The sequence below is a fragment of the Ranitomeya variabilis genome, chromosome 8 (genome assembly GCF_051348905.1).
Source record: "Ranitomeya variabilis isolate aRanVar5 chromosome 8, aRanVar5.hap1, whole genome shotgun sequence".
NCBI lineage: Eukaryota > Metazoa > Chordata > Amphibia > Anura > Dendrobatidae > Ranitomeya > Ranitomeya variabilis.
In genome coordinates this window covers 146,892,637-146,913,411 of record NC_135239.1, presented here as the reverse complement: position 1 = coordinate 146,913,411, position 20,775 = coordinate 146,892,637, and the positions used below count along the sequence as shown (strand labels likewise).

Sequence of the window (20,775 nt, the reverse complement as noted above, 5' to 3'; positions counted from 1 at the left end):
TGAAAGCAAGGCTTCTTTTACACTTACCGTGATTTTAGCGGCCCGTTTTTGCAGGCCTTTTTAGTGAGCCATATCGCCGTAATTTTCCCGGTCTGCTGCAAAAATCTTGTGAATCGCCGTTTTTCTGGATTATAATAGTAGGGAAAAAGTAGGGACAAAAAAAAGGAGTTCCACAATAACGGAATTCACAGTGCATTGCAAAAACAAGCTTCCGTTGGTTTTGCGGCCCCATTGAAAACAAGCCGTGAAATATATCGAGCAAGCTCGATATTTTTTCACGGCCGTAAATGTGACCCTCACGGCCTTACGGCGTACCTACGAATGTTTGCGGCCCCATAGAAATGAATTGGGGCCGCAAAAACGGGCCGAAAAAAACACGGCAAGTGTAAAACCAGCCTAAGACAAGTTTCTACCAGTATAAAATGATGGTGGTCAATTTCGAAGGTCTGTCCAAGCTGGGAAGAAAAGTTTGCATTCTTTCCATGTGACTACAGACTGTCGAATATTGACAGGGTGTGATGCAGGCACTTTCACGATTCACATGCAAGTGGGCAGTCCCGTGAGCACATGTATGTGATTTGTATACTTGTGGTCACCTGCAGACTATTATCACCCAGATTCTCTTCCTACCCTTGAGAGAAGCTGAACAGGACTAGTTGGGATATGATCACAAATATACAGATCACACACATTGTGGTCATGTGACCGCCCTCCCGCATGTGGAAGCGTGGAAGTGTGAGCGTCAATGATCCGGCAGTCTGTGGTCACACTGGATGACTGCACGCCACTCATTTCAGCCCCAACAGCCCCTTGAAAACATGGACTAGGTATGAGGGGACTACAAAGACTAGTCATGGAGGACGGCCCCGCTAGCCTCCTCCCACCCCGCTCACGACTGATGGGTTTCTTCCTACTTTTTCTTTATGTGGCAGTGTAGGGGGGTAAATAAAAAAGTCCAACTAGGGTGTATATGCATTACAGGGAGCGAAGTGTACTGCGCTGCACAATATGGCGGTGCTATTTAGAACACCTGTATTTTTTTTAATTGACAATTTCTGAGATCACATAAAAGTAATGGGCCATAAAAAAAAAATCACAAGTGACACAAGGACGCACTATATATATATATATATATATATATATATATATATATATGTATACAGTATATATACACGCACACGAGAGACTGAGGCGTGACACATTCTCTACAGCGATGCCCTTATAGGAAGCGCTACACCTTATGCTAGCTGGTGACCCCAATGTTGGTGAGCAGGCGTTTAGTAGGGCCACAGCAATACCTGGGGGCTTCCCACTACACAGCGCGGTGCCAGCAGCACAGCACGGTCTTCTCTGTGGCTCGTCCTGCCAGCTGCGAGGCCATGTGACGGGGCGGGGCCACCTACCTTGCTGCCCCTCAGCTCCCCTGCGCCCGTCGGCGCACACAACACTCGGCGCGGGATTGGCAGGCTGCAGAAATCGGCGGCTTGTTTACTGCCAATTGGCAGCGTTTTTTCAGGCAGTCATTTGCATAACGACGGCTCACGTGACGTTGGGTTTAGAAGTGGGAGGAGCGCTCGGCGTTCCAGTTTGAATGTCGGAGTCGGAGCTAGAGGCACCGAGGGAGAAGGAAGACTTGCGGGAAGGCGGCTCTGTGACCGTGCAGCGTCGAGACCGCTCCGTCCAGTTACCGCTCGCTCTCCCACAGGACTGAGCGCAGAACGTCTTCTGATTAAGGTAACCATGTTCGCTTTTCAGGTAGCCGTTTGTGACACGCTATGTCGCGATAGAAGAGCTCTGCTGTCGGGTTTTCTCGCAGGAACCCAAAATGGCGCCTTTGACTTGAAGAAAATGGTGCACAGCGCCCCCTCCCTTCACAGGAGGTGGGCGGAGCGTCCCTCGGATATCCTCGGACAGGCTGCGGCGCCGCTCAGTGTCGGTGCTGCCGGCGGTGCAGAGCTCCAGCGCCTTCTCCTCAGCCCGGAGCGCAGCGGCGACTGTCACTTGTGGCGGCGCCGCCTCATGGCTCTCACCTGCGCTCTAAAATCCGCCTGCGCTCTCCAAAATCCGCCGCCACTCTCCAGTAGGCTGAGTTATTTGTAATGTGTGTATGTAAAGATAGATTTATTTTATATTAGTAGTTAGATAATTTTATTTATATTTTACCTGAGAAACTAAACCTAACAAAGGTTTAGGAAATGACTGTTTTCCAGTGTTCCCATCCTGGTCCTTCCTGCTGCCGGGGTAATTCTGTGGAGCGCGTCGGTTCTTAATGCAAATGTCCCAAATTTGTGTATTCAAATTTTTTTTCTTTCATAAATACCATAATGCTTTAAGCCAGGCGTGTCCTCCGTGCCCAATGCTACCAATAAATCCAAATAATAAAGTGTAAAGTGTGAGCCCTTCGTAAAGAGCAGTGGCCGGCGCTGAGCGCTAGCGGGACTGTACCTGCGCGGGGGAGGGAGCCTCGGGCCGCTGCTCGGTGCCCGCTACTCGTGGTTTGGGGTTCCTGAACACTATCTCTTAATGAATAAATGTTATTTTAGTTGTTTGTTTCTTTTGAATATTCTCTAAGTTCCCGTTTTGGTGCTTCAGTATAATATCCATATAGCGCTCTATGTACCGGAGCACAAGAGAACAGAAATGGAGAATATCTTAAAACTGCTGACCAAAATAATTAACAGTTTCAGTACTGGGCATTTCTGAACTTTCTCTGATTCGATTCCAAAACGCGTGGTGGTGATGTTATAAATAAAGCTGTTCTTCGGTGTAAAATAACTTTTGACCATGAGATATATTTTAATGATTGTTTTTACCCATTTTATGTAGAGTTTTTTTGTTTCTTTCTTAGAGTATGTACAGTTTTCTAATTTCCAGCTTCAGAGCAGCTGACTTTTTCTAGACGAAGCTTCAGCAGTCTTTTTTCCGATGTGTCTTTGCCGTAATTTTTTGTGGTGGCTCTTCTGCTGGTATTTTTTCCTGTATCCTTTCAACTAAAGTAGTGCCCAATGAGTCCAGCATGCCACTACTTTTCACCTAGTTAAAGGGAATCTGTCAGTGGGATCATCCCTCCTAAGCCTTCTGCATAGACATGTAGGTCATAGGAAGCTGAATAAAATTATAACTTGATATCTGTGATCTGATGTCTTATTCCAAAAAAATCCATGTTTTTCTTATATGGAAATGACCTTTTCCCGGCTGAACCATAACTCTCCCTCCAGAGCTGATTTTACATGAAGGAGGAGTTACCAGTGTGATGGCCGCTCTCTGCTCTCCTGACCTCACTGCAGAGCTGTGTGTGGTTATACCTGACGGGTGCAGGTTCCTCTCAGCCTCCATCTCACAGACAGACAGGGCTGCAATATTGTTACAATGCAGCAGAGCTGTGAGAGCTGCAGCTGCTAACTTTGTTATAAAACATAGTTCAGTTCTGCTGTTCTGTTACATGTCTCAACTGCTAACACCTCGTTTTATTGAACGTCTGAGGCACATGCTCATGCAGATCAATGTCTGGCCCATAGTCTTTAACAGATCATTAACATGTTGCAAAACTTTTTGTAAATTCACGCAGGGTAAGATTGCGTATAAAGTATAGATTATAACAGATCATTAACATGTAAGAAAACATGGCTTTCTCAGAAATAAGAATCGGATCGCGGATATCAAAGTATCATTTTACTCAGCTTCCTATGACTTACATGGTCATGTAGACTGCTGAGGGAGGGTTGATCTAAAGGACAGATTTCCTTTATCTTTCCAAACCCTGAAGTGGTTAAAAGGAGTAGCAAAAGATTGTGTGCATAACAATGTTGTTTTATGTTAGTTTTTTTGCATGTGTGAAAAATAAGTTTGTGTGCACATACCCTTAAGCCCTATTCAGACGTCGGACTGGATTTCATCAGAATTCTATCAGTTTGGCCAGTCTTAGCGGTTGTTTTTTTCAGTATTGAGAAAAAAAGTTTCTCCCATCTATTAGCCAGTGAAAAACAGACAGCGTATGGATGGCATCAGTGTGCTGTCTGACTTTTTATTTATTTATTTTTTACATACACTAAAGATTTTGATCAGTTATCTTGCAGTATGTGTATGGAATGCCATACTTGACTCTCTAAGCATGATTATAGCTTCTGTTGACTTAGGACTAAATCGGCACCTGTACAGCGTTCTATTTTTTAATATTATTTTACACACACGGGCGCTCTCTTAATCATATATTTGTGCAAGTTTGGAAACTCATGGAATGTATCATCACCCATCCCCTGCAGACTGTGAGCCCTCGCGGGCAGGGTCCTCCCTCTTTATGTACCCGTATGCCTTGTTTTTTGCTCATGTTTAATGTATTTGTCTTTATTTGCCCCGTATTTCACATGTAAAGCGCCGTGGAATAAATGGCGCTATCAAAATCTATAATAATAATAAAATAATAACCCCACCCCATACGAAACTGTTCTATACCACTGGGATAGGAGCCTTGTCCTCCAAAAATCGATATAAAGAATGATACATGCTTTGCAAGGAGACTACAAAAGATTGGCTGTAAGAAGAATATTACAAGACTTTCCAATGCCAATTCAACATATTGGCCATGGGCACACTTGTGCAACCCTTACTAATTAGCCCAGTAGTCTGCTGATCACATGACTTTTTGTAAAACACTTACATGGTCAGTTCCGAAACCTTTTTTTGCCATGTCTGTTTTTTTTGGAAAGAGGTGATACTTGTTAAATTTTGCTCTGTAAATGTTGCAGATTTTATTCTTCACCAGTCTCTTGGTGACGGGTAATGTATAAATAAATGGAGACAAACACAATTATTCCTCTTCAAGAACTGTTCACCACAAATTCTTTCAAAACATGGAAAAACCATATGGGTCTGAAGGTTTTGCTACTGTACCGTCCTGTACGAACTGAAAGCGTTTACAAGGGAAGAAAGAAACAAGGACTCTACTCTTAAAAGACCAGATATGCATCTGCTGACTCATATAATTAGTACGCCACAGGTGGTGAGGCCATCATAAGTAGAAGAGACTCGTCCCTCACTGAACGGGCGGCTCAGTAGTTTTGGGGGTATTGGATCACGGCACTCCTAGTTTAGTAAGCTGACTGTGATTTCAAAACTGTTTTCTGAATTGGCAAAACCCAACTGGATCCTATCCCTTGGTACAACCAAATATTTAAATGCACTAATCTGGTCGCCTGACAGAATTTTACTACTTTAAATTGAAGAAGGAAGGAAACGTGAAATCCATGCATTTGTTCATGCCGTGAATGCACAACTTCTTGCTCTGTGGTCTGCGAAACCTCCAAACTGGTTGTGCATTTAAAGAGAACTGTCAATTGGTATTTGACCACTTATTCACCTGTATGTTATACAGCTGGGGTTTAGTGTTCCATATATGCCCATGTTAGAACTTTGTATTCTGCATTATGGCATAAAAGAGCTCTAGGGTAGGGTTACGTGGGGTGTCCCTGGGATTCTCGTCCATAAGCATGGTGGACTGTGCAGATGCAGTTAGGAGCTGGACACTTGCGTCATTGGATGCTGATGGCACAGTGGCCCAAAACCTACAGTGAAGTCCTGTGACCAGAACATAAGGGAGGAAACAATAGAATTGTTAAGGATACTAAATGTTACTTGCTCCAGTACTTAAGAGCTTAATTAAATGGTCCGCCCATCGTTCACCAAGTACACCTTTGTGCAGATGGCTAGACTATAGTTTTAAGTCTGTCCAATGGAAACCTAGAAGACAGAAACCAGAATCAGTTACTACAGGTATTGCTGGGAGTGGGTCAGGCTTTAAGTGCAATGGAAGAGTTGGGCTATGTGCACGTGTTGAGTATTTGCTGCACATTTTCTCCATAGGAAAAACACTACTTAAAATACGCATGTTCTTGGCACACTTTTACTTTTTTTTCCCCCATTCATTTTGAATGGGTCAAAATTGTTGCAAAATTGCTGAAAGAATTAACATGATGCAGACTTGAAAAAAAATATTTGGTTGTTCAAATTCAGAAGAAAAAGATAAGCAGCATGAAATCTCATTCACTTTGCGGCTACTGTAAAATGCTGCATTTGTTTTCCTCAGGGAAGGGTGGGGTGTGTGGTAGGAAGGCTGTTTGAACAAGCCCTTAAGCTAACAGTTTACACTGGGATTTTTAACAACTGCACGTTACAGGCAATTGGGACAATATTTTGTAAATATGTTGTAGAATCTGGAGAAAATGATGTAATGGCACCTGTACATTTGCTATAACTTTCTGTGGATAAGGTTGTACAAAGTGACCAAAATGCCGTGGCAGTCTGGTGACTGTTTAACAAATGATAATGTCTTTGTGAGGAGGAGCAATAACACATGGCCATTTCTATTGGCTGCACAGTTTTGAAGATGAAATAACTCTTCAACAACAGCAACAACTGAATTGTTTAACAATTAATTTGAAAACTACGTAAGCTTTTCAGCCTTACTCATATTGTTTTCATTAGGCCAGATTAACAGGAGTGTATTACAGCTAAAAATCCAGGCCTGATTGGTGCTTTTAGTTCATGTCGTTTGTCTTAGATTCCTATATGGGTGGTTTCACAAAGTTGTTTTTACTTTTGTCACTTGCTGTCGGATATTAGCTATAATTTGACTGGTAAGTATCAAACATTTCTTTACCCTTCTGCTTTGTGGGTCCTCTTAAATTTTTCGAAAGCACAACCTTCTATTGTGTTTTTTTTTTTTTTTTTTAACTTTTGGCACTTTCTTAGGGGTGACAAGTTTTGTTTTTTGCCAATGAATAATAAGATACTTTAAAAAAAAAAAAAATAATTCTAGATTTTTCAAATCTGCTTGTATGAAAGCAAAGGTTACAAAAATTTAATTATTTGTAATGTTCCTTTTTAAACATTTTCTCCTGTTTAATTTTTAACAACTAAAATATCGTCCGTGCACTTGTCCTGTGTAGCCCCTTATTGTACCGAATTTTGCGAATTAGATTACATTGCAACTTGCAGTTTGTAATCTCACAAAGCACTTTAGGATCCCATTGCTGTGACCTTGAAAGAAAACGGACTTGCTGCAGCCAGCCATGCCTCTTTATGCATGCAGTTAGATCTGCTGCAAGAACAGCACTGCAAGGGTGTCTGGGATCCTGGGAAGCCAAGCGCCTGCTAATGAAAAAACACTGGGGGAAGGGTGGCTGGAATGCAGGAGGTGGAGCTGTAATTTTCCAGTGAGTCACCTCACAAGGCACAAAAGAGCTGCTGTTCCAAGCACCAGATCCTCAGCCACAACCAGTAGAATTCAGCTGCAATAGATTTAGAGGCTTTTATTCATTTCCATAATCTGTCTTCTGCTGCAAGTTACATGACATCTGTTTTCCTACAAATCTTTCCCTAGATGTCAGAATTTCTTTTCTTCAGGTTGCCCATGCTACGCATACAAGAACATGCAAATTAAGTCATCAATCTTTTTGCTTTTTTTCCATTTTCTAAGTCAATAATTGTATATTGTTTTATAAATTTAGTGCAGCAAATGAAGAGTATTGGAAAAGTTGTCCATAGATGTGAAGATTTTGCACACAACAGGCAATTTTTTTTATTTGGTTTTCCAAATTATGTACAATTAATGCAAGGGTATGCAGCTGTTAGTCCCCTGCAAATTGTCAATTAAACCGCAATTGCCTACAGGGGTGTTACAGCCACTCTGTCTGGCCATACCCTAGAGGCATTAGAAACCTGAGGGCCTTTTACACGGGATGATTATCTAGAAAGTTTGCTCTCATCGGTGAGAATTTGCACATTTGTGGTTGATGGAATCTTTAATAATAGCGCGGTATCCCCATGTGTGAACAAGCATCTGCAAGTCATTAGCGGAGAAGATGGGAAGAAAAGCAATCGCAAAAAGATCGAAATTACTGACAACATTTTGGTTACATGGTATGTGCAGTGGATCACTGAAATGTTGATCACCATTTTTTTTATAAAAACTCAGGCTTTCTTTTTTTACATTAGTATTTGATTTTTTTTCACAAATGGCACCTTTTTCTTCCCAACATTTCTTAAACTTGAAAGTCCATACATGCATTTTCTTTTTTTTTTTTTTTGGATTTTAACTTGCAGGTTCAGAGAAGTCCAATATATAATTCACATACACTTGTTAACAATGATCAAATATATATATATATATATATATATATATATATATATATATATATATATATATATATATATATATATATATATATATATAATTTTTATTTTTTTTTTATTTTTTATTTTTACTTTTTTGCTATCAATTTGGTTGTCAAATCTCTTTAAAGGATTAGACAGAATTGAAGTTTTATTTTTCCAAAACTGCACGTTCCATACATTGCTGTTCACTACACCCCTCACTGCTCCAGCATCATCCATGTACATTCTCCTTGCAGGCAACAACCAAGTGCCACTTATATTACAGGCAGGATGCCATGTAATCTCAGTGGCATTTGTTCCTAGCATACTCTTTTGTTGTGACTCCATTACACATTACCGCACCTGGTGCAATGTGTAATTCTTTCAACCTCCTCTAAACATACTATTCACTATAGCACTACAATAAGAACATCAAATTCCAGCAAAGAAATGGTGCAGGGTAAGATTATCTTTATTACTGCCTTAAAAAAGTAAAAAATGCATAAGTGTGGGAACAAAAGACTAGGAGGTGGCCCGATCAGAGTAAGGAATAAATTAAATATATAATATGTACTAATTGTATAAGTGTCAGGCAACTGCTTGATCGCTTCAGCATTTTGGTAATGTAAGTTGTTTTTGTTTTGCTTTTTTATTTAAGCCATGAAAAGTTATATACCGTTACTACTTTCATTGTATATTTATATGTACCCTGACCACTTTTAGATTATATAGTTATACCTCCAATTGTTGAACTTATTGTATATGTAATTTGTTCCTTGCTCCGATCAGACCGCCTCCCATTCCTTCTTGTTCCTAGTATCTTTCTTGGTGTGCTTGTCTCCAGTGTCTGAATGTCATCAACAGCACAGCTCTTCATACTGTTCCCTCCACCTGCTGTTCCTTTTTGATGGTGCTGTAAACCGCCTTGTTCATTATTCCAGGACTTATGGTATCTGTGGAACTGAACCTGATTCCTGGCTTGATCTGGCTAGGTTTCATACTATGCCTGGTACTACTGGTTCTGATAATCAGGCCCTGGCTACTCTCCTGTCCTATAGCCACATTCTGCATGTTTTATGGCCATGATCTTGTTCCAACAGCCCGACCTCTGTTCAGTTCTGTTCCAAGCTCCATATCCTGTTTTAGTTCCTTTCCTGTCCTCTTTGCTGCATTCATCTACCAGCTGCTGACAGTTCTGTGGATTGTGATCAGAGTATCTCACTGTAACATGGTTCATAACCCCTTCTAAGGGTTAAGAGTAATGGGAGATCCGCTATGTTCCTTAGGCTAGCCAGCGCAAAACTGGTTGCAGCCCAAAGGATCTGTTATCCAGGTCACAAAGAAAATCACACCTCTGTTGTGGTGGTCCCATTTTTTTACCACTCAACAAGGGTTGTGGCCTATTTTGTTACCCCTTCCCCTCCTAAAGAGTAGGAGTTCAGGACATGACTGTCAGTGGAGTTAAGGATCCAATATATGTCCAATTTTTGGACTATCGATCCTTTTTAGTTCTCCAGGAGATAAGCTGCTATCTGACATGTCTGGTGGCAGCTCTCACTTACAGAACACAAGCGTTTGGTCGAACGATCACGGTGTATGTGAGAGCTAGCCGAGATGGCTGCTGGCTAAGCCATCGTTCATCCAACAGTCCATCTAATGTGTATGGCTTAGTCTACTGATGGCATGTTCACATGCAAATCTAAAGAGGTCCCAAATTTATCTAACCCGTGCTTTAATAAATTTGATACAAATATTATAAGACTGTATAAATTTGTATTATCTAAAACTTTTACTAAATCTACTCAATGGTTTCTCTCATGTGCAATAAACGCTCTTCCCACTAAAATCAATTAAAAATCGCCAGTAAATCTAAAACCTGGCAATGTCTTTGGCTCAGGTTGGGGAGGGAAACTTCAGTTTCTCAATTACGCTGGCTTTACATATATTTATTCTCGGTCACTTGAAAAAAAATCGTCCTTTTTATATACGGTGTGTGTGTGTGTGTGTGTGTGTGTGTGTGTGTGTGTGTGTATATATATATATATATATATATATATATATATATATATATAATTTTTACAGTATGCTGGATACATTTTTGGTCCGTGTCAGTTTTTACATTCCTTATTTTATCTGTTTTTCTCATGTAAAGAAGAAAAATAATCTTTGCTTCTCCTACCCATTAAATAGCAAAATACAGACCGCAAATGAATGACATCCATATGCAACAATTTTTTTTCCCAACTTGTCGTCAAAGTAGGACATGTATATCCAGGAAAAAACCAATCTGCTTACCAAAAATGGCATATGGAAAGACTCGTCCATTGTAATGGGTCTGTGATCTAGCTGCAAAAATAGCTGCGTGAAAGGGTCCTTTCATCTTTAGGAAAGTAGGATGATGTCTGATGGTGTTAGAATGAGCGCCTGAAGGACTAGCCCTCTTCTTGTCACCAACCCCCGCGTTGCAAATCACGTACCTGACATACAACTGTGTGTATTTCACATTCCCTACTCTGGGACCATTGGATACAAATATTTGGTGAGGTATGTGGATAGTGAAATCGAATGCCATCCAGAACTGTCAGAAAGTTGATTTATCTGGTAAGGGTATGTGCACACGTTGCGGATTCTCTGCGGATCCGCAACATTTTTTGAGGTGCAGAAACGCTGCAGATCCGCAATTGATTTACAGTACAATGTAAATCAATGAAAAAAAAAATGCTGTGCACACTTTGTGGAAAATCTGCTGCAGAAACGCTGCGGTTTAAAAGAAGTAGCATGTCATTTGCTTTTTGTGAATCTGCAGCGTTTTTGTACCCACTACATTATACAAAACCGCAGGGGTAAAAACCGCAGCAAAAACGCACAATAAAATGCTGCGGAACCGCACAAAAAACCGCAGGTGCGTTTTCTGCCAGGAGAGGCAGAATCCGCACCAGAAACTCCTAAGCCTAATCCGCAACGTGTGAACATAGCCTTAAAGTCTAGCAAGTTGTAAAAAAAAAAAGGGAATGTATTTAGTAATATATACTTTTTTTTTTTTTTTTTTTTTTCTAGTGGTATGTTTTAGAAGGAAATTTTCAATCAAATGTTTTCTTTAGTTCTTTTTGTTACTATTTTTTTTTTTTTGTTTTTAGTAAGAGGCCTTCTATGCATTCCCACATCAGCACTTGCTAATATGATTGCATGAGCTTTCTTGTGCTGCATGTTTACCCAAGTGCTACAATCCTCACAAAATCAGCATTTAATAAAGTGTAGGATTTCTTCTGTTTCTGGAATTTTCAGAATAGATCTGAATTTGCTTTTCAGGTTTGTTTGTTTTATTTTGTATATTCTCACAGGTCCTGTTTTTTATTTAGCTTTAGATTTTTATTGGCCAGTGTGAGGAACAGTGCTTACTCCTGCCTTGATCATGTCCTGTTTGTCTTTTTCTGCTAGAGATTAGTTTAGTCTGCTGGTGCTGCTGTGTGTGGTGTAGGAGGGGCCTCGCTGAACACATTTGCTGCAGTACTCTTAGTTGGCAAGCACAGAAAAGCAGTACAAAGAGTCCAGACCATAGTAACTACACGATCAGTCTCTCTTCTACAGCTTCTTCTTCTCTGCTATGTTTTTTCTTTTTGCTATTGGTTTTGCATTCTAGGTAGAAGGTTCTTGCATGGCAATGTGGATCAGTCTTTTTATTAATGTTAAATATAACATGACTGTATTTGTTTCTTGATATATATTTTTTGTAAGTTAAAGTGCAGTGTGTGTAGTACAGAGTACATGTGGGTTTGCATCTTGGCGGTGTGTCCAAAAAGTGAAGATTGCTTCGCGGGCATTGTTTTTCCAGGTAAGGCAGTTTATTTTGGTATTTTATTGTGAAATTGTGCAAGTACACATCTTTATGATAAAGTTGCTAAAGCTAATGACACTTTTTCTTAAAGCTGCAAGGTTGATGTCCAGACTGAGACTGAAGGTGATTAATGTATTTGGGGGAGTGGCAAACCTTTTGAATGAGGAGTAATTCTGCCAAAGCGCCACCCACAGGGGACCTGTGCTTCTGTGTGTATGAATAACTTAAATATATATACACTTAATTATTATAGAACATGTGTGTGTATATAGCATGTATGTGCTGTATTGGTAAAACTGCTAACATTAATTTGGCATCAGGTGGATTGATATCTTTGTAGTTACATGCAAACTGCCCTGTTTTTACCCCTTCATATTAAAGCTGTAAGACTTATGGTACAAAGAGTTATTGTTGCCTTAGTACCCTATTAACATGTTTTGGGCAAAGCATTTTCTAGTGTAGTGATTTAAGTAAAGTGTAATATTTGCAGTAATCAGGGCAATAACTTTCTATTTGTTTTCTCCTAATGTTTCTGTACTTACTATCTGTTGATGCTGCAGCACACTCTAGTGTTTATGTTCTGTATTGTTCCTTTCACTATTCTTTTCCTTGTTGGAATGGAAATGTAGGCTTATCTTCAAACTGATAACAATTTTTTTTCCTGGGTCTAATATCTTATGTTTTCACTTTTCTTTTTGTAAACAAAAGATGTTGTTTTTTTTTTTGTTGTGTTTTTTTGTTTTTTTCTCCCTTGCTCAGTTTGAATATTATTATTGGAACATAACCATACCTATTCTTTAAATAGATTCTTTTAAAGATTCACTCCATGCATGTTTATGCAACTAATATTAAAGTGATGAAATGTATTTAAAGGGAATGATGTTGATAGTAGATTTGATACCAAATTCCATATTTTTTAATATTCAAGCCACTGTTTAAGGCTACGTTCACATTTGCGTTGTGCGCCGCAGCGTCGGCGCCGCAGCGCACAACGCAAACAAAAACGCGGCAAAACGCACGCTAAAACGCTGCGTTTTTGCGCCGCATGCGTCCTTTTTGGCCGAAAGTTGGACGCAAAAAAAATGCAACTTGATGCGTTTCTTGCGTCCAACGCTTGCGGCCATGCGGCGCAAAACGCAGCACAACGCATGTCCATGCGCCCCCATGTTAAATATAGGGGTGCATGACGCATGCGGCGACGCTGTGGCGCCCGACGCTGCGGCGCTGACCGCAAATGTGAACGTAGCCTAACTCTTAAACTAGTGATGTCTGTATTAAGTTATGCCTCACTGCAATAATTTGGTCACTGAGGACATCATTGGGACGCTGGCTAATTGGTTTTTTAAGATTCGACCTATCAATGACCAAGGGTTGCATTTGCTTAACCTTTTTGAGATTCAGATTTCGGGGAGCAGGTGCTCCTTCCTTGCCTTCAAAAAAGGATGGATGGTATTGTACTGATGGCATTTACATTCATGATTATTTGCCAAAAACTGCAAGATTCTGGAAGCTCAATGCCTGATGCTTGCAATAGGCATTAGTATTTGGATTTCTAATCTTGTGGATAGTCAAAGATGAAATGAAAAGCAAGCTGATGAGGATGATTGCAGTCAGCAAAAGTCGGCTGTACATTTTTGCAAGCCATAAGAATAATTTCTATAGCACCAACATATCTTGCAGCACTTTATAATTTCGAGGGTATGTGTATAAGCAATATCATACATTACAGAGTAACACAATTTCCAGTTCATTAATAAACAAATGAGGTCCTGCTAGCGAGTTTAGTCTATAAGGAAATGGAGGTGGATCAAAATGTAAAATGTGCTTGATGTTTAGGGCCTGTGCACACGTTGCAGATTTATCGCAATACCTGAAGGGCTTCCTGATGATTGCAAAGAGAATGATAATCCTGAAGTTCATGCACATGTTGCTTATTTGTGACTTGCAGATCTAAATCTAAGCGGGGAAAATCTGCACCAAAAAAATGCATGTAAAAAACACACCTATTTTAATCTTCGTGTTTCTTGCTAAGAGATGTAGAATTTTCTGCAACAAATACCTAACATATTGTCCACATAACCTTATAGTCTAGCCATGTTTATATTATATGTATATACAAGTAGAGCTGCATGAAGCCATCATGATCCAGTCCAGTCTCTGTATATGTACAGATACAAAGTCCTACTGCGAGATCAATTAACCATCTCCCCTGACATTTGCTTTTAAAGTGTACCTGTCGCTTCATGTGAACTTGCAGAATGTCTCTGCCTGGACCTGCTTCCCTCCACCCACCCCCATAGACTCTCATAAACTGCAACTGCTATCTGTCTTCACTGAAGACAGATTTTTATTGTTGCATTGAGAAGGAAGATCAGTCCGGGAGGAGAGAGAATCATATATATTACAAAGTTTCTTATTCTCCTGTATACAATGAATTTATGAAAACATTTAACTGACAGTTCTGTTTAAAGGGAATCTGTCACCCATTTTTTTGTGATATAATGTAAAAATATCAATCAATTTAGTGTCACATACACATTATAGCAATAGTTTTGATACCCGCTGACTCCCCACCTTTGACACCTGCGGTGTATTTAAATCTCGGTCCGGTCTGGTCTGATGGGCGGGACTTATTCTATCTTGCCCCCCCCTCCTGTCTTGCTCTACACATTTCTTTCTGGTCATTTCTGCATTCATGTAGAGTTGCCGCGCGCGTGCATTGAAATGGCCTCGTGCGTGCCCAGTATGCTTTGCCCAACTGTGGGCAAAGCATTAAAATCAGTATTGCGCATGCGCCGGCATTTTTCATTACATTCTATGCCCTGGAAGTCTTGCGATGCAAATTGTGTGTTCCTGGACGCCGGAGTTTCAATTTCATAAGCTTTCGGTGTTATGTGCAAGGCTTTACAAAGGTTACCAGCATCCAGGAACGCACACTTTGCATCGCAAGACTTCTGGGGCATAGAACGTAATGAAAAATGCCGGAGCATGCGCAATACTGATTTTATGCTTTGCCCACACGCGAGAGGCCATTTCAATACGCACGCGTGGCAACTCTACAGGATATGTGATATTCACAGATCACAATACGTACAGCAAGCTGAGGAGGGGGGAGAATAAGCCCCGCCCATCGGACCGGGCCAAGGAGATTTACATACACCACAGGAATTGAATGATCTTTTTACATCATATCACAAAAATGGGTGACCGCTTCCCCTTAAAGGGAATCTATCATCAGAAAAATATCTATTATCATGTTTGAGTCACGTTTTTGTGTTGCATGTACAGTACAGACCAAAAGTTTGGACACACCTCATTTAAAGATTTTTCTGTATTTTCATGACTATGCAAATTGTACATTCACACTGAAGGCATCAAAACTATGAATTAACACATATGGAATTATATACTTAACAAAAAAGTGTGAAACAACTCAAATTATAAGTTCTTCAAAGTAACCACCTTTTGCTTTGACTGCTTTGCACATTCTTGGCATTCTCTTGATGAGCCGGGAATGGTTTTCACTTCACAGGTGTGCCCTGTCAGGTTTAATAAGTGGGATTTCTTGCCTTTATAAATGGGGTTGGGACCATCAGTTGTGCAGAAGTCTGGTGGATACACAGCTGATAGTCCTACTGAATAGACTGTTAGCTGCTTTTTTTCTTGCCATAATGCAAATTCTAAGTAAAGAAAAACGAGTGGCCATCATTACTTTAAGAACTGAAGGTAGGTCAGTCCGAAAAAATGGGCAAACTTTGAAAGTGTCCCCAAGTGCAGTGGCAAAAACCATCAAGCGCTGCAAAGAAACTGGCTCACATGAGGACCACCCCAGGAAAGGAAGACCAAGAGTCACCTCTGCTTCTGAGGATAAGTTTATCCGAGTCACCAGCCTCAGAAATCGCAGGTTAACAGCAGCTCAGATTAGAGAGCAGGTCAATGCCAAATAGAGTTCTAGCAGCAGACACATCTCTACAACAAGTGTTAAGAGGAGACTTTGTGCAGCAGGCTTTTATGGTAAAATAGCTGCTAGGAAACTACTGCTAAGGACAGGCAACACGCAGAAGAGACTTGTTTGGAAATCTGTGCTTTGGTCTGATGAGTCCAAATTTGAGATCTTTGGTTCCAAGCACCGTGTCTTTGTGCGACACAGAAAAGGTGAACAGATGGACTCTACATGTCTGGTTCCCACCGTGAAGCATGGAGGAGGTGTGGGGGTGCTTTGCTGGTGACTCTGTTGGTGATTTATTCAAAATTTGAAGGCATACTGAACCAGCATGGCTACTACAGCATCTTGCAGCGGCATGCTATTCCGTCCGGTTTGCCTTTAGTTGGACCATTATTTATTTTTCAACAGGACAATGACCCCAAACACACCTCCAGGCTGTGCAAGGGCTATTTGACCAAGAAGGAGAGTGATGGGGTGCTACGCCAGATGACCTGGCCTCCAGTCACCAGACCTGAACCCAATCGAGATAGTTTGGGGTGAGCTGGACCGCAGAGTGAAGGCAAAAGGGCCAACAAGTGCTAAGCTTCTCTGGGAACTCCTTCATGATTGTTTGAAGACCATTCTCTGTGACTACCTGTAGAAGCTCATCAAGAGAATGCCAAGAGTGTGGAAAGCAGTCATCAAAGCAAAAGGTGGCTACTTTGAAGAACCTAGAATATAAGACATATTTTCAGTTGTTTCACACTTTCTTGTTAAGTATATAATTCCACATGTGTTAATTCATAGTTTTGATGCCTTCAGTGTGAATGTACAATTTTCATACTCATGAAAATACAGAAAAATCTTTAAATGAGAGAGTGTGTCCAAACTTTTGGTCTGTACTGTATATTCACAATGAACCTTGCACACGCTCATCATATACCGTTGACAAATAATGGAGTTTAACCATTGTGGCCATGTAAAGGTGTTGTTTCCTAATCTAGGAAATCGGTCTAAAAATAATTCCCAACGTCCTGTATAAAAATCGCAAGACTTCCATAATTTTTATTTTAGCAGGTTGGGATTTCTAAAAAAAAAATAAAATGTATGCAAAACCCTTATTTAACCCCTTTCTGCCATTGGACGTACTATTCCGTCCATGTGGGGTGGGCCTTATTTCCCACGGACGGAATAGTACGTCCAGCGCGATCAGCCGCGCTCACGGGGGGGGGGGGGGTGGCTGACTATCGGTCACGGACCGCCCCTGGCACATTAACCCCCGGCACACTGCGATCAAACATGATCACAGTGTTCCGGCGGTATAGGGAAGCATCGCGCAGGGAGGGGGCTCCCTGCGTGCTTCCCTGAGACCCCCGGAGCAGCGCGATGTTATCGCATTGCTGCGATGGTCTCTTACCTCCTCCCTGCAGCAGGCCCAGATCCACTATAACATGATTCCCCCCCTGGGGCAATGTTTATAGTGTAAAAAAAAAAATATATATTTACATGTGTAAAATAAAAAAAAATTCCCCCCCCCCCCCCCAAAAAAAAAAAAAAAAAATAAAAATATATATATATATATATTATTTCCTATAAATACATTTCTTTATCTAAATAATAAAAAACAGTAAAAGTACACATTTAGTATCGCCGCGTCCGTAACGACCCGACCTATAAAACTGTCCCACTAGTTAACCCCTTCAGTGAACACCGTAAAAAAAGCCAAAAAACAACGCTTTATTATCATACCGCCAAACAAAAAGTGGAATAACACGTGATCAAAAAGACGGATATAAATAACCATGGTACCGCTGAAAACGTCATCTTGTCCCGCAAAAAACGAGCCGCCATACGGCATCAAAGAAAAAATAGTTATAGTCCTCAGAATAAAGCGATGCAAAAATAATAATTTTTTCTATAAAATAATTTTTATCGTATAAAAGCACTAAAACATAAAAAAATGATATAAATGAGGTATCGCTGTAATCGTACTGTCCCGAAGAATAAAACTGCTTTATCCATTTTACCAAACGTGGAACGGTATAAACGCCTCCCCCAAAAGAAATTCATGAATAGCTGGTTTTTGGTCATTCTGCCTCACAAAAATCGGAATAAAAAGCGATCACAAAATGTCATGTGCCCGAAAATGTTACCAATAAAAACGTCAACTCGTCCCGCAAAAAACAAGACCTCACATGACTCTGTGGACCAAAATATGGAAAAATTATAGCTCTCAAAATGTGGCAACGCAAGAAATATTTTATGCAATAAAAAGCGTCTTTCAGTGTGACGGCTGCCAATCATAAAAATCCGCTAAAAAAACCCGCAATAAAAGTAAATCAAACCCCCCTTCATCACCCCCCTTAGTTAGCAAAAAATTACAAAAATGTATTTATTTCCATTTTCCCATTGGGGCTAGGGTTAAGGCTACAGTTAGGGTTGGGGCTAAAGTTAGGGTTAGGGTTTGGATTACATTTACGGTTGGGAATAGGGTTGGGATTAGGGTTAGGGGTGTGGTTAGGGTTACCGTTGGGATTAGGGTCAGGGATGTGTTTGGATTAGGGTTTTGTTATAATTAGGGGGTTTCCACTGTTTAGGCACATAATGGGCTCTCCAAACGCGACGTGGCGTCCGATCTCAATTCCAGCCCCAATTCTGCGTTGAAAAAGTAAAACAGTGCTCCTTCCCTTCCGAGCTCTCCTGTGCGCCCAAACAGGGGTTTACCCCAACATATGGGGTATCGGCGTACTCAGGACACATTGGACAACAACTTTTGGTGTCCAATTTCTCCTGCTACCCTTGGGAAAATACAAAAACTGGGGGCTAAAAAATAATTTTTGTGGAAAAAAAAAATAATAATAATTTTCACAGCTCTGCGTTATAAACTGTAGTGAAACACTTGGGGGTTCAAAGCTCTCACCACACATCTAGATAAGTTCCTTAGGGGGTCTACTTTCCAAAATGGTGTCACTTGTGGGGGGTTTCAATGTTTAGGCACATCAGGGGCTCTCCAAACGCAACATGGCGTCCCATCTCAATTCCAGTCAATTTTGCATTGAAAAGTCAAATGGCGCTCCTTCCCTTCCGAGCTCTCCCATGCACCCAAACAGTGGTTTCCCCCACATATTAGGTATCGGCGTACTCAGGAGAAAATGGAACCCAAAAGTTGTTGTACAATTTGTCCTGTTACCCTTGGTAAAATAAAACAAATTGGAGCTGAAATAAATTTTTTGTGTAAAAAAAAAAAAAAAAAAAAAAAAAAAAAAAAAAAAAAAAAAAAATTAAATGTTCATTTTTATTTAAACATTCCAAAAATTCCTGTAACACCTGAAGGGTTAATAAACTTCTTGAATGTGGTTTTGAGCACCTTGAGGGGTGCAGTTTTTAGAATGGTGTCACACTTGGGTATTTTCTATCATATAGACCCCTCAAAATGACTTCAAATGAGATGTGGTCCCTAAAAAAAAAAAAAAAAAATGGTGTTGTAAAAATGAGAAATTGCTGGTCAACTTTTAACCCTTATAACTCCCTAACGAAAACAAATTTTGGTTCCAAAATTGTGCTGATGTAAAGTAGACATGTGGGAAATGTTACTTATTAAGTATTTTGTGTGACATATCTCTGTCATTTAATTGAATAAAGATTCAAAGTTGGAAAATTGCGAAATTTTCAAAATTTTCGCCAAATTTCTGTTTTTTTCACAAATAAACGCAGGTAATATCAAAGAAATTGTACCACTATCATGAAGTACAATATGTCTGGAGAAAACAATGTCAGAATCGCCAGGATCTGTTGAAGCGTTCCAGAGTTATAAACTCATAAAGGGACAGTGGTCAGAATTGTAAAAATTGGCCTGGTCATTAACGTGCAAACCACCCTTGGGGGTATAGGGGTTAAATAATTTTTGGGCAATGGCTACTTCTTTTTAACCTTGCATGCCTACCTGCACATGTATGTTTGCTACATTGGCAACTAGTGGTACCTCATAGTGGCAGATCTTGGCTTTTTCAGGCATTTTTTGCTTGCAAAGGTAGGAGGCCCAGAATGTAAGCTGATTCTGTTCTGCTGAGCTGGCTGATGAAGGTGTCATCAATGTGTACAAATTGTGATAGTCCATTTACATTGGGTGCCCTGATTAGGAGTTGGGATGCTTTCCTCCAGCTGTTAAGAAGCAACCTACTCAATTATTGTCAGTTTTGGTCATTGTGACTTGACATTTTACTTTTTTCCTTTGCTACCGAATGAGAACTATAATTTATTTACCTATCTGTCTGAAGGTGTTTTTTTTTTTTTTTTTCCAATGATATTAGTATACAATCGTCTTGCAATGTGCTTGCATTGTGCCAGGGCCTAAAGTATGCTGTAATCTTTAGAGTGTTGTCTGCCGCACACTTACTATATGGACAGCTGTATTGGGACACCTTCACATTACTCCTATAGGCGCTTTTATGACATTGACTATGAAGAACCAAACTTTACAGTTGCACGATTCCAGTAGGTAAAATTCTCCAATCCTCCATCGGATGCCAGATAAGTGTGATTGGTCACTCAACAGAACACCTCTCAACTGCTCCAGAGTCCAATGGTGGTATCTGACGCTTGGTGATGTAAGATTTACAGTAACTGCTCAGCCATGGAAACCCTTGTCATGAAGCTCCTGGTGCACAAGTTTTTGTGCTAATCTTGATGCTAGAGGAAGTTTGGACTCTGCAGTTACGAGTCAGCAAAGCAAAGACAACTTTTATCCTCTCAGTCGGTCATCTTTACCCGATGTGTCATTTCGTGGACGAGTTGCTGTAGTTCCTAAAACATTTTTCCTTTCAATAATGCCACTCTGTTGATCATGGGATGTTAGGGAAGACAT

At 40.4% G+C, this 20,775-nt stretch overlaps 1 protein-coding gene across 3 annotated transcripts in view; it reads left to right on the top strand.

The window, feature by feature from the left end:
* Positions 1 to 1,439: 1,439 nt before the first annotated feature.
* Positions 1,440 to 20,775, top strand: part of ATF7IP (activating transcription factor 7 interacting protein) — a 73,373-nt gene continuing 54,037 nt past the window's right edge. Inside the window, exon 1 of one of the 3 annotated variants that reach the window (XM_077278431.1) lies at positions 1,440 to 1,734. The gene's annotated coding sequence lies outside the window, so the exon portion shown is untranslated. Of the gene's footprint in view, positions 1,735 to 11,687; positions 11,984 to 20,775 lie in introns of those variants that run through there. The other 2 variants (XM_077278434.1, XM_077278432.1) reach the window with 2 other exon arrangements.